Source organism: Euleptes europaea, chromosome 15, assembly GCF_029931775.1.
Source record: "Euleptes europaea isolate rEulEur1 chromosome 15, rEulEur1.hap1, whole genome shotgun sequence".
NCBI classification, from domain to species: Eukaryota; Metazoa; Chordata; class Lepidosauria; order Squamata; family Sphaerodactylidae; genus Euleptes; species Euleptes europaea.
In genome coordinates, this window is record NC_079326.1 from 53,837,966 (window position 1) to 53,852,596 (window position 14,631).

Consider the following 14,631-nt stretch of genomic DNA (forward strand, 5'->3'; position numbering starts at 1 on the left):
ATGCGATGGCTTCCACTGGTTCCAGCCGGGGGCCTGCCGTGTCTTCGAGGAACGCAATCGCTGGCATCCCGGTCCCAGCACAAGTGTTCCAGGGCCCATCCCTGGATTTACCGAGATGAGCGCAATGCCACAGGAGAGGATGATGCATTCCCCCACCACGACGATGACAGCCATCTCTTCAACAATGATTTGAGCTTCTCATGGTTCATGCTGGGGCACATGTTCCCCATGTTCATCCCTCAGTTCTCAGACTCAGCAAAAACAAGTTCGGGAGAATGAGTGGGGGTTTGAGGGATTCCCTTTCTTCTCCTTCTGCAGAAATGATCTGTCAAGGGATCTGCTTTGCCTCCTTCAGACGAGCATTACACTACGTCATGCATTATATGTGTATTGGGGTCTTCTACAGAGCCAGCGTGGTGTAGTTGTTAAGAGCGGTGGACTCTAATCTGGAGAACCAGGTTTGATTCCCTGCTCCTCCACATGAGCAGTGGACTCTAATCTGGTGATCTACTATACACCCCTCTTCCATCTCATTGGGTCCAATCCCATCTCAAAATCCTCCATGGCTGCTTTTAATGTCAAAGAAAGAGGAAATCCTCTTGTGTCTAATTTGGGCCCAGATGAACTTCCATTGGTGAATAGAGGGGATTCTTGGTAGTGCTAAGTAAGCAGGATATTGCTCTTCAGTACAGAATTTCTCTAGAGAGCCAGCGTGGTGTAGTGGTTAAGAGCGGTGGACTCTAATCTGAAGAACTGGGTTTGATTCCCCACTCCTCCACATGAGCGGTGGACTCTTCTCTGGTGAACCGGCTTGGTTCACTCCTCCACCTGAAGCCTGCTGGGTGCCTTTGGGCTAGTCACAGTTCTCTCCGAACTTTCTTGGCCCCACCTGCCTCCAAGGTGTCTGTTGTGGGGAGAGGGAGGGAAGGTGATTGTTAGCCAGTTTGACACTCCTTAAAAGCAGTGAAAATCAGCATATAAAAACCAACTCTTGTTCTTATTGCACAGTCCCCATCCCTGTGGTCTCTTTCCCCAGGCATCTTGCCCCATTTAGAGCGAAGCCATCTTTCCTTTAGGGTTTGGGGATGCAAGCAGCCAGGCTGCCTGAAATGTATCTGTGCAGAAATGCCTTCCATCCAAGATTTCACCTCAAAACATTTCAAGTTTTGGAGCTGCTCCCCACACACTCTCCAAAAGGGATCCAAAAAAATCCTACTACGAGCAAAAGATTGATAAACAGAAAACTACATGGAAGGAATCACTGAGCTCTCATAAGTACCCATTATTCAAGTGCTTAAGATTATTCAAGTTTTTCCGGTAAGATAAGATAAGATAAGATAAGATAAGATAAGATAAGATAAGATAAGATAAGATAAGATAAGATAAGATAAGATAAGATAAGATAAGATAAGATGGACCTGTTTGGCAGAGGACAATAGCTTGTCTGCAATGTCTCACCTGAAAAAGTTTTCCAAGGCTCTGTACATCTTTTATGTACCATTTCAGATATCAGCATTCAGCTTTCTGTAATCCATCAGGCTCCCCCCCCCCGCCTCTTATTTTCATCCCAGACATTTATTTACTAGTCCCCGTGGTATGGTTCTGCTTTATTTATCATCATAACCTTCACTACAAAAAATGGACCATTGGATTTCATGTAGAATTTCACTTTCCTAAATGGTCCCTTTAAGAGAATTCACAAAAACAAATCATCTGTATTGGTCTCCTTTCTTTGGAGACATCTTAGATACAAGGGGCCACATCTTTAGCACACCTTGGTTTTCTACTGCCGTGCTGGGAAGTAGGGTTGCCAACCTCCGGGTATTAGTTGGAGATCTCCCGCTATTACAACTGATCTCCAGCCGATAGAGATCAGTTCCCCTGGAGAAAATGGCCACTTTAGCCATTGGACTCTATGGTGTTGAAACCCCTCCCCAAACCCTGACCTCCTCAGGCTCGAACCCAAAAAATCTCCCACTGGTGGTGAAGAGGGACCTGGAAACCCTATTGGGAAGTGTTTGAAGAGCACACCTAGGCAGTCTCACAGCATACCAGTCTGTTCCAGAGCAGGAGGAAAGCAAGCCAGCCCTCCCATGGCATTGTGGGATCATCTGTGGGGGATGGAATGGTGCCAAGACAGCTGAGCGGTGGGTGGTGGCTGATCTCTTCTCCAGTCTGGGACAGGATAAGAAGGTGGGACACTGCTATGCTGAAGCACTTGGGTGGTGGACAAGTAGGGTCACCAGCTCCAGGTTGGGAAATACCTGGAGATTTGGGGGGCGAAGGCTGAGGAGGGGAGGGACTTCAATGCCATAGAGTCCAATGGCCAAAGTGGCCAGGTGAACTGATCTCTATCGGCTGGAGATCAGTTGTAATAGCGGGAGATCTCCAGCTACTACCTGGAGGTTGGCAACCCTATGGACAAGGCCTTTCCCTATTGCCAGGTCCAGGGCAGGACTGGCAGGTGTGGCACCCCCTTCCAGCCTTGTCTTCTGACTTTCCATTGCTATTTCTTGCCTTGGCTAGTCCTAGTCCACAAGAGGCAGAGATAGGGTTGCCAGGTGCCCGCTGGTGGTGGGCAAACTCCTGGCAATTGCTCCCTCTGCCTGCCAACCACCTGAGGATCAGCGGGCAAATGTGCATGCACGCGTGCATATCACGCGCATCACTTCCAGTTTAGAACCGGACGTTCCGCCTCGCGAGGGGCCTTTACAAAGATTTCAGGATACCAGATTCCCTGGCCTGGATATAGGGTTGCCAACCTCCAGGTACTAGCTGGATATCTCCTGCTATTACAATTGAGAAAATGGCCACTTTGCCAATTGAACTCTAGGGCTCTGAAGTCCCTCCCCTGCCCAAACCCCGCCCTCCTCAGGCACCATCCCAAAAACGTCCTGCCGGTAGTGAAGAGGGACCTGGCAACCCTACCTGCATATTCATCAGGGACTTTTATGCAGGGATGTTTCCCTCGCAGTCTCCCTCCCCCAACTACTTCGGGGCTTTGTTTGGATTATGCATGCATTTCCCAACCTTCAGAGGTCACCTCGCTCTCCCCACAGCATCCAGAAAACATGGGGGAAATGTGTAGGTAGAGCGAGGCGACCTCTTATGTGCATAGGGTTACCAACCTCCAGGTACTAGCTGGAGATCTCCTGCTGTTTCAACTGATCTCCAGCTAATAGAGATCAGTTCACCGGGAGAAAATGGCTGCTTAGGCAATTGGGCTCTATAGCATTGAAGTCCCTCCCCTCCCCAAATCATGCCCTCCTCAGGCTCCGCCCCCCAAATCTCCAGATATTTCCCAACCCAGAACTGGCAACCCTATATGTGTACCACCTTGGGGTCCCTGATCGAGTGGAAAGGCAGCATAAAATTTTAATGAATTAATCAATATATAGAATTGGCTCTCGGCATCCCATTGTTGTATCATCTTTCTCTCATTCTCCCTATTTCTAGTACATCATTGGAGAAGGTAGTCGAACATCCTGATGAATGGTTTACTAGATTTTCTTCATTTTTGTTCTAAGTAACATTATCGCATGCCTGACGTCTCTATGTCGGGTGATTTCAAGCCAATCGTTTCTGACAGCTGTAACCAAAAGAGCTGATTTTTGCAAGAAAATAAACCTCTCGTGTTAGCAATTTTTCCAGACAGGCTGCCTATAATTACAGAGCTTGCCTTTTTTCTGTTTATTAACATTTGTTTTCCAGCTAATCTTACATTATAATTTTAAATCGTTTAAAAGTGAGTCAAAGGGAATCAATCCAGAGTTGCTTTTGGACAAAACCAACCATGACTTATGTGTGGAAAAAAACTCTGAACATTTGGTTTTCTCCTGTTAGCTAAGCTCTATAAAAGAGAGCAATTTGCATTGTTCCTTTAGAATCGAATGAATGTTTGAAGGATTTAGTCATTTACAGTCTAGCAACTAGTTAACTGATTGTAGTCGTGCCTATTCCCATAGTAGAAGCATTTTGTTTTTGGAGCTGAGATGCTTTCCACCAGGAAGAAATTCAACAGGCGCAGCCCTTTCAAGGGATGAAAATGGTGTGGCATGAAATCCTTTACTTGTATATCTGACACACATATGACTGACACACATATGACACACATATGCACAGGAATTTTTACATTAAAGGTATTTGGGTACCCTGAAAACATGTCTTTGACTGAAGGATTGGGGCCCACAAATGGGTGTTACCCTGACTAGGGTTATGCAAAAAAAAAAAAAAAAAAGTAAATTTCGAGTTTGGGTTTATTTGGCCTGATTTTTTTTTTTGGTAAACCCAAAATAAGCCGAATACCCATAACGGTAAACATGGGTATTCGGCTTATTTCTGGATATATCGGTATGCACAACCCTAACCCTGACCCCTGTCAAGTCATACCATTTTTTCATGGTGTTTTGTTTTTTTAAGAAAAGGAGGTGAGAAAAGAAGAAAAATGGAGAGAAAGAACATAAAAGTGCATACTAGAATTCCCTTATCTTCAATAGCTGGGCAGAAAAAATATTTCCCCCCCTAAGTTCAACTTATTTTGTTTGCCTCTTGTGCAAAACTTCCATGTTCCAATGCAATGATTAGAACTACGGATGCCTTTCACTCTTTTTCATTTGGTCACCCTAAAGATATAACGAGGGGGGGAAACCATATATATGTGGTTTAAAAATATGAATTGGGGGCAATGTTACAGTCAGGGATGACTTTGAATTTCTCTCCTCTGACTTTTTGAGAGAAAAATCGACCTTCCATTCTCCCTTGTGTGAATCAAAGTTGGGTTGACTCTATTTTTCCCCCTTTTCTGTTTCTGAACATTAAAATCCCTCCATAAAATGTTTTCAGCATTGATCGTTTCAATAAATCAGCATGATACATATATGTGCCAACAAAGCAAAGCAGAACACAAGTTAGGGTTGTCAATCAGTCCCACCTTATGGGGTTTTCTCAGCAAGAGATTAGCAGAGGTGGTTTGCCATTGACTTCCTCTGCATAATCGCCCTGTTTTTCCTTGGTGGTCTCTCATCCAAATACTGACCTTGCTTAGCTCCGATAAGATCAGGCTAATCTGGGCTATTAAGGCTGTCCCTTTGTTTGTTTATAGTCCACTTTTCTCACTTGGACTCAAGGCTGCCATTTTCTCCAGGGGAACTGATCTCTATCCCCTGGAAAATTAGTTGTAAGGAGCAAGAGACCTCCAGCCACCACTTGGAGGTTAGCAATCCTAGAGCACTTTCACCCTATAAACCTCCCAGGGTTGCCAACTCAAGCTTGGGAAAGTCCTGCAGATTTGGGAGCAATGCCTGAGGAAGGTAGGTTTTAGGGAAGGGAGGAAACTCAGTGGAGTTGTGATGTCACGCTTGGATGTGATGTCACTGTTCACACCGTTCCATAGTCCTCTGTGCCCCAGGCAGGATTGCCAGCTTCCAGGTGGGGCCTGGCGATCTCCCAGAATTACAATTGATCTTCAGCCAACAGAGATAAGTTTGCCCGGAGAAAATAGCTGCTTTGTAGTGTTGCCAGAGGTCCTTCTTCGCCACCGGCGGGAGGTTTTTTGGGCGGAGCCAGAGGAGGGCGGGGTTTGAGGAGGGGAGGAACTTCAATGCCATAGAGTCCAATTGCCAAAGCAGCCATTTTCTCCAGGAGAACTGATCTCTAACGGCTGGAGATCAGTTGTAATAGCAGGAGATCTCCAGCTAATACCAGGAGGTTGGCAACACTACTGCTTTACGTGTGGACTAGATGGCATTATACTCTGCTGAGGTCCCTCACATCTGCAAAACCTGCCCTCCTCAGAAAATTTCCAGGAATTTCCCAATCCCGAGTAGTAAACCTAACTTCAGGAGCAGCATTTTAGGGGCAAATTCCCCAAAAGGGATTCAGCAGACCTTGTTTCTGCCCAAAGCAAACAGATCTTCGAGGCTGTCTTCATACAGCTTCTAAATCTGTATCTGACTTCTAATGGTTGCCAAATCTAAACTCTGTAGAAACAGGAGTATGTTTAACTACCTTTGTGAAGCAGTAGAAACCAACCAGCGTCCAAGACAAATGATGCTTACCCGCCTTTTTCTTCCAGGGTTGCATAGCAATCTTAAAATATATTTTAAAATTATATGCCCTTTACAATTGTGTGACCCTACAAGAAATACCATATCAGGATATATGAGGGTGTGTATAGCTGGAAATGCCAATATGTACATTATTACCTGGCAAAACATGGGATATAACTTTTATAGCTTGCTAATGGTTTCTGCTTGTTCTTAGTTCTTTCTGGAGTGTCCATATTTCAGGGGCTCTGTCTGTAATAAGATAAAACCTATTGGAGACTGAAATTCATTGGTGCTAATTTAAGAAATGAGGCTTTTTAACAGTAAAGGAGAGTTCTATATATTTATTTATCTAGGAAAATATTTATGATGCCACTCCAGAGAATCAGCTCTTAGTAGGGTTGCCAACCTCCAGGCAATTAGAAACAAAGAGGATAACCTATGCTGGAACTAGTGGAGACTGATGGAGAAGGCAGCACGTGGCTCAATAGTAAAATTAAAGTAAACCTAAATTGGGATATATATATGAAAAGAACTGCATTAATTCTAAACCAAAACAATTTTAAATCACCAACATCAAATAATTAGCATACATCAAATAATGCACAGGAGCTTGAGGGGGGTCATATAATCTGTGTTGGAATGCACACGGAAACCTCAAACTACAAACAAGGCGAATAAGGATACAATGTATACAATGTTACAATGTATAAGCCTCAAACAAACTGAAAAAAATGGATACAGTAAAGAAAAGTTGAAACAAGCCTCACCAGGCTTATATACAATGTATTTAAAGGTGGAAGCAAAAGCCTCACTGGGCTGAAGCCTCACCGGGTTTCCCTCTTGGAAGAGAAAAATAATTTACAAAGCAGTGGGTAAGCTTTGGCATTCCACTTGGTCATCATTGTTTTTTAAGCTAGTATGATTTCTTTACTACAAGCCTCTGTTTATTATATTTAGATTCATTGCAACTTCAGTGAATGAATGGTGGTTCCTTTAATCCATTACGGTTGGCAAGCTAATGAAGGATTTCGAAAAGCGTCCTTGCTTTGTACCCACCTGTTCATCCACCGGCTCAGGTTTTCTTTGTGTTGAATTATGGACTATGACTTTGAGCTTTTGCACCAATTATTTCATTTGTTCTTTATAATAACAGCCCGGTGAGGCTTTTGTTTCCACCTTTAAATACACTGTATATAAGCCTGGTGAGGCTTGTTTCAACTTTTCTTTACTGTATCCATTTTTTTTTAGTTTGTTTGAGGCTTATACATTGTAACATTGTATACATTGTATCCTTATTCGCCTTGTTTGTAGTTTGAGGTTTACGTGTGCATTCCAACACAGATTATATGACCTCCCTCAAGCTCCTGTGCATTATTTGATGTATGCTAATTATTTGATGTTGGTGTATTAATATTGTTTTGGATTAGAATTAATCACCCTTGCAGTTCTTTTCATACATATAACCCAATTTGGGTTTACTTTAGTTTTACTATTGAGCCACGTGCTGCCTTCTCCAACAACCTCCAGGCAATAGCAGAAGATCTCCTGCTATTATCACTGATCTCCAGGCGATAGAGATCAGTTCACCTGGAGAAAATGGCTTTGGCAATTGGACTCTATGGCATTGAAGTTCCTCCCCTCCCCAAACCCCACCTCCTCAGGCTCCGCCCAAAAAACCTCCCGCTGATTGCAAAGAGGGATCTGGCAACCCTAGCTCTTAGGTAGAGTTGCCAGCTTCAAGTTGGGAAATACCTGGAGATTTGGGGGTTGGAGCCTGGGGAGGGCAGGGTTTGGGAAGGGGAAGGACCTCTGCAGGGTATAATGCCATAGACTCCACCCTCCACCACCACCACCCAAAGCAGTCATTTTCTCCGGGGGAATTGATCTCTGACATCTGGACATTAGTTGTAATTGTGGGAGATCTCCAGGCCCCATTTGGAGGTTGGCAACTCTAATATAACATAACTCCTTGGGGGGCCCCCAAATCTCCAGGTATTTCCCAACCCAGAGCTGGCAACTGTATGTGTATACCAGCTGCAACAGGGTAGTAGCTGAGTACTGAGAAGGAACCAAAGACACATAAGAAAAGCAACAGAAGCGGTTGGTGAGGGCACAGATTGTGATAAGAGGCACACCACCAACCAGCTGAGAGATCAGTATGAGGGGATAGGATGGGAGTCTCAGTGGGTTTGCCAACCTCCAGGTGGTGGCTGGAGATCTCCTGGGATTACAACTGATCTCCAGGTGACAGAGATCAGTTCCCCTGGAATAAATGACCACTTTGGAAGGTGGACTCTAAAGCACTATTCCCTGCTGAGGTCCCACCACTCCCCAAACCCCACCCTACTCAAGTTCCGCCTCCAAAATCTCCAGGTATTTTCCAATCTGAAACTGGCAACCCTAGGTCTCAGCCACCTGTGGCCAGAAATGGAGAAATACTGGAGAACAGTCCAGCTGAGAGACACGGAGAACCAGAGACTGCACCAAAGACATGCCTTGAGACAGAGGGGAAAAGAAAACAGGAGGGCAGTTGACAGAGGTCGCACCAGAACCTGAACACACTCAAAGTCAGCATGTTATTAAGAGACCAGAACACCAGTGGTGAAGAGGGACTTGGCAACCCTAAAGTCCACTGAAGTCAATGGGCTTACATGGATCGCCCTGTAAATAGCTTTTTAGTCAGATTATGTTTCATACTTGTCAAAATAAATCTTCCCATCACAATGAAAAAGAACATCTTTTGGGAATTGTATTTCTAACAAGTAGAATTTTTGGCCTAGTTTTATTTCTGATTAGGTTCCTGGAATCATGTTGTGAACACATTCCAGGGAAAACTTCTTTTAAAATAGGATGGTTTGAATGTTCTTTGCAAGAGGAAAAGAACTCTTCAGCCATTTATGCATTGGAGGTTTTGCCTTGGATTTGCCACTCTCTAGATGCACATTTTCCTCATCCGAATTCTCAAAACTCAAAAATGAGCCCCCATGCAGAGTTTTGAGAATTTCGATGGGGAGAATGTGCATCTAGAGAGCAGCAACTCCAAGGCAAAACCTCCTGTGCTCCATTCATTTGTTTTGCAGTGAGCCAGCAAATTTCTACCACTGACCTTAATCCTTTCAAGAATGACAGAACCTAATCGGAACAAGAACCGACATCCGTGTAATATTTTATTCTTTTATTTAAAACATTTATCATTCACCTTTCTCCCTTGCAGAACTCAAGACGGCTTACAATATAAACCAAACCTTATATTAAAAAAAAAAAAAACACACACACAGGAAAGACAACAATTAAGAAACCCATAAAAGTCACAGTTTTAAAACTCCAATGAAGACTGTGAGTAATAAAAACTAGCAGTGCATTCCTGAGAGGCCTTGCCAAAACCTCCTCACGCCATTAAAAATCTCGCCCGGGAGATCTCACCCAAAAAAAGGTGGGGCTCCCCCCCAGCCCGGCACCAAAACGCCCCGGGAACGCCTCCCAGGATGCCAGAATGCCCTGGGGACACCTCCCGGGATGCCAGCACGGCTTTGACGGCGTTCGGACGCCAGCAGAAGGCCCCGTTGGCATCCCGGGGTGGTGCTGCCCCAGTAGAAGCCAGCGCCCGAGCCTTCCCACTGGAGTTCGGGCCATTAACGCCAGCATAAGTTGCCCAGACGCCAGCATGGGGGCCCTGGATGCTGTCGCAGCGCCTTCCTGGCCTCCTAAGGGCTTTCGCCCTTAGAGCTCAGGAATGCACTGTAAATCAATTAAATGCCCTTTTCACTGGGGATGACAAAAACGACACAAAACATGGGGCAAGCTTTGGAGCTCATCAAATCTCTTCATCAGACTGGATGTTACAAATTTGGGGAGGGAAACGGAGGGGGAGGAGCAGATTTTTCCAGGTCCAGATCTTAAGACCTGTATCACACCAGCATTTGGTGCAAGTTGCTGAGTAGACCCATCCTGGCCAAGTGTAAACTAGACAAGCTTATATATGAGTGTGACAGGATAGCTGAAGAGAGGACTTCTCCCTTTGAAACTGGCAACTTATAGCTATTTATCACATCAGCTGGAAAAGGACATAGTGATGTTTGTGGCAACCGCAAGAGAATCATGGGCATTTTTTTCGTTATTAAAAAAGGGTGGGGGAAAACAAATCTTGAACTCCCAATGTCATTAGTGCATTTTAGGTTTATCTGGGCTTTTATTCCAAGGAGCTGGGTACATTCCCCTAACTTGCATAGCAGTTTCCATTTTCAGAGTTGGCAATTTCAGTATTTCTACGCAATAGGGTTGCCAACATCCAGGTAGGGCCCGGAAATCTCCTGGTATTACAGTTGATCCCCAGACTACAAAGATCAGATCCCCTAGAGAACATAGCTGCTTTGGAGGATGGACTCTATGGCACTGGGCCCTGATGGGGGTCCCTCCCCCACAAAAAACCACACTCTACCTCCAAACCCTCCAGGTATTTCCTAATCCAGAGTTGGCAACCTTACTACATAACAATGGGCAGCATCCTATCATGTGGGTACAGAAGGCACAAAGTTTTCCCATGTTCCACCCCCACACTGCAGTTTCCTCCAACCCTTAGAAAGGTCACTTTCAGGGTCACCGGATCCATGCAGAAGATGAGCCATGAGTAAGGTTGCCAGGTTCCTCTTTGCCACTGGTGGGAGGTTTTTGGGGCGGAGCCTGAGGAGGGCGGGGTTTGGGGAGGGGAGGGGCTTCAAGGCCATAGAGTCCAATTGCCAAAGCAGCCATTTTCTCCAGGTGAACTGATCTCTATCAGCTGGGGATCAGTTGTAATAGCAGGAGATCTCCAGCTACTGCCTGGAGGTAGTATATGCCCAGTGGTTTACTGGCTGTATTACTTTGAGCCATCTTGTTTTGTTAATGGCTGAATATGTACTGTATTTCCTGGTTCCCATCCTGGGATGGGAAAGGGCAGGTATAAATTGAATAAAATAAATAAATGAAATAGGTCATGAGGCTCTCTGGCTGACTGTTTGTAATATAAGGCCTGTCTTTGTTGGTACTGTCTCCTCAGTTCACAGCGGGATTTCCCAGTAAACTCTGGCTATAGTCATCTTCCACTTGTGGGTAAAGGGGTCTTGGTTCTTCTGCTCAACAATCATTGTGCTAGATTTGGGTTTGGACCTTGAGATGGAGTGTCTCTATGATCTAGGAGTGCTAGCTATGGGTCTGCCCCCTCAGTGCTTGCTTTTCTTAAGGGTTCCTTAACTGTTTTTACGGCTGACTCAGCTTTGCCATTCCTTTGAAGATATCCAGGTAAAGATGTAATGTGATTAAAATCCAACTCCTTACTGAATTTCTGGGATTCCTTCCCTTCACACTGGGCTGTATTGCTGGAGCAGACTGCATCTGGTATCCCATAGCATGCAAAATATGCTTTTATCTTGGGTATCATGGTTCTGGCTAAAATATCTGGTAAGTAGTTCACCTCCTAAAAATTTGAAAAAGTAGTCTACGATAATGAGGTATTTCTCTGGAATGTCATGCTGTACTAATATTTATTTAGGTTGATGATCTTCCCAAGATCTACACACATCACTTTTCTCCAAGAAAGACTTTAATTGCTCATTCCTGGCCAATAAATGGCTTCCCTGAACCATGACAGACATTTTTCAATTCCCAGTTGAGTGTACGTTGTGCATGGTTTCTCTCCTAAGAATAGGGTTGCCAACCTCCAGGTGGTGGCTGGAGATCTCCCGCTATTACAGCTGATCTCCAGTCAACAGAGATCAGTTCCTTTGGAGAAAATGGCCATTTTGGCAATTGGACTCTATGGCACTGAAGTCCCTCCCCTCCCCAAACCCCGCCCTATGCAGGCTCCACCCCCAGCATCTGCAGGTATTTCCCAACCCAGAGCTGGCAACCCTACCTAAGAGCTTCCGGTATCACTGCCCTTTCTCCTCTGAAGATGATGCCGTTCTGTATACAAAGCTTATCCGGAAGCAAGATGTTATTTCTTTTGGAACATGGTCTTTTGTTTCTGGCCATCCTTGCAATATCATATCATCCTTGCATACTCTCTGGAGGATGTTATTGTATTCTGTTCGCTGTTGAATTTCCCTCAGCCTTTCCTGTGAAATGGGCTGTTAGCAGTAGTAAAAGAAGAAGAAGCAGCAGCAGCAGCAGCGTTGGTATATGCCGACTTTCTCTACCACTTAAGGGAGACTCAGACCGGCTTAAAATCACCTTCCCTTCCCCTCCCAACAACAGAAACCCTGTGAGGTAGGTGGGGCTGAGAGAGCTCTAAGAGAATTGTGACTAACTCAGGTCACCCAGCTGGGGGAACCAACCCATTTTACCAGATTAGCCTCCTCTGCTCATCTGCAGGAGTGGGGAGTCAAACCCAGTTCTCCTCCACATGGCTGGAGAACTCTAATCTGGTCAACTGGGTTCGATTCCCCACTCCTCCAGATGAAGCCTTCTGGGTGCCTTGGGCCAGTCACAGTTCTCTCCAAACTCTCTCAGCCTCACCTACCTCACAAGGTGTTTGCTGTGAGGAGCGTAAGGGAAGCTGATTGTAAGCTGGTTTGAGACTCCTTAAAGGTATAGAAAATTGGAGTATAAAAACCAACTCTTCCTCTTCTTCATTCCTTGGTGCCATTTTACCCCTGGCTAGCAAAGGACCCAGTTATTAGAGGCTAAATGTAACACTTTAAGTTGGACCCAGATGCTGGAATATTGATTTAATTCACATTTGGAAGTATCCTCCTTGGTCAAGAGCCATTGCGTTTGATTGCTTGATTAATAGCCCCTCGTGTTGTGTAAAGGAATTTGTCATTTGTCCCCAATAATTGACTTATTGCAATAGCTCGTACATCTTGGCAGCATTGCAAAGTTCATGTATCCATGCAATACTGGAAAGTATATTCTCCTCCGGTGTTACAAAGAGTAATGAAAATATATCGAATCCTTGGTTTTTCGTTCAGCATGCTCTAATGAACATGGCTATCCTGTTAGGAAAATATTATTTAAAATAATATTTTAAGCAGGGCCTGAGCCATCATGCGCAAATGTATTCTCCATTCTTATACTGCTTTCACCACTGTTTACGCTATAATTTTTTTCTCAGCCGAGGTACCAGAACAGCATCACTTTACAATAGGTTTCCTTTAAATTTACATTCAGAGAAGGAGACTCAGGGAAACTATCCTAGACTGCTGGCCATATTTCATTTGAAATAATTTCTGTCTGGCCATATATATTTTGTTTTAGGAGGCTCACAAAGGAACAGCAGAAGACTTTAGAATGTGGACATGCATGCAATTCTTTATCAGAAGAACTATGAAGGAAAATTTTGCAATAATTTGTTATTGAGGTTCCTTTTCTTTTGTTTTGTTTTCTTTTCCAGTACATGGTACAGCAGGGGTGTCAAACATTAGGCCCGAGGGTCGGATCCAGCCCCTTGAGAGCTCTTATCCAGCCCGCGAGCCAGTCGAGGCAGCCACCCCCCGCCACTCTCAATCTGGGCTGGAGAGGCATGGCCCGACCTGACCAAGTGACATTTATGTCATACCTAGGGTTGCCAACCTCCCAGTACAAGCTGGAGATCTCCTGCTATTTCAACTGATCTCCAGCCGATAGAGATCAATTCCCCTGGAGAAAATGGCCGCTTTGGCAATTGGACTCTATGTAGGGTTGCCAACTGCCAGGTAGTAGCAGGAGATCTCCTGCTAATTCAACTGATCTTCAGTCGATACTCAGATTACCTGGAGAAAAATGGCCGCTTTGGCCATTGGACTCTATGGCATTGAAGACCCTCCCCTCCTCAAACCCCGCCCTCCTCAGGCTCCACCCCAAAAATCTCCCACCAGTGGTGAAGAGGGACCTTGCAACCCTAGTCATATCTGGCCGTTGTAACAATTGAGTTAAACACCCCTGTGGTACAGGATTTCTGCAATGAATTCATGCATTTTCTTATAATCTGTGTGTCGAAAACTGCAGAAAGAAAAGACCTTTTCCCTTCTCCTTTAATTCACCTTTATCTATTTTCTTTAATCTATTTTACCCTTGTTCATTTTTGGTTGCAAAAAAACCTGCGGTCTTTACAACGCGCAGTACACTGAAAACATTCTTGGGGATATAGCTACAGAAAGGGTAAGCATGCCAGACCAAATGTAAACAGCACATTTGCTAGAAACGTAAGCCAAGCTCTTTATGAGTCAAAGAAAAAATGGGTTAATAGGATGGCTAAGATCCTGTGCTACTGACCCAGAAAAGAGGGGAGACTTTTTCCTCTATCATTGCAGCTGGGGCGTGGGGAAATATTTGCACGATGTTCAGCAACTGTGTAAACCAATATCTCTTGCTTAACCCTCCCTTAGAAATGCCTACTTTTAAGGACTCGGGATATTATATTACCACAGTAAATATGCCTGGAGAATCGTTGCTCTACAAACAGGTCACTGGCCAAATAAATTAATCATTGGAGGGCATAGTTTTTGAAAACACTGGCTCCTTGAGCCAGAAGGCTAGAGATGGAAAAGGCCTATTCCATCAGAAAGTTTATCTGTGGGACCAGGGTGTGACAAGTTTCTATTATAGAGTGATTTGTACTCTTGGGAAG

At 44.7% G+C, this 14,631-nt stretch overlaps 1 protein-coding gene across 3 annotated transcripts in view; it reads left to right on the plus strand.

Annotated features, from left to right (window-relative positions):
• GULP1 (GULP PTB domain containing engulfment adaptor 1) overlaps positions 1–13,251 on the plus strand; it is a 223,697-nt gene extending 210,446 nt beyond the window's left edge. For all 3 annotated transcript variants that reach the window (XM_056861479.1, XM_056861484.1, XM_056861481.1), the window contains one exon: positions 13,239–13,251. The gene's annotated coding sequence lies outside the window, so the exon portion shown is untranslated. The remainder of the gene's footprint in view (positions 1–13,238) is intronic.
• Positions 13,252–14,631: the final 1,380 nt, after the last annotated feature.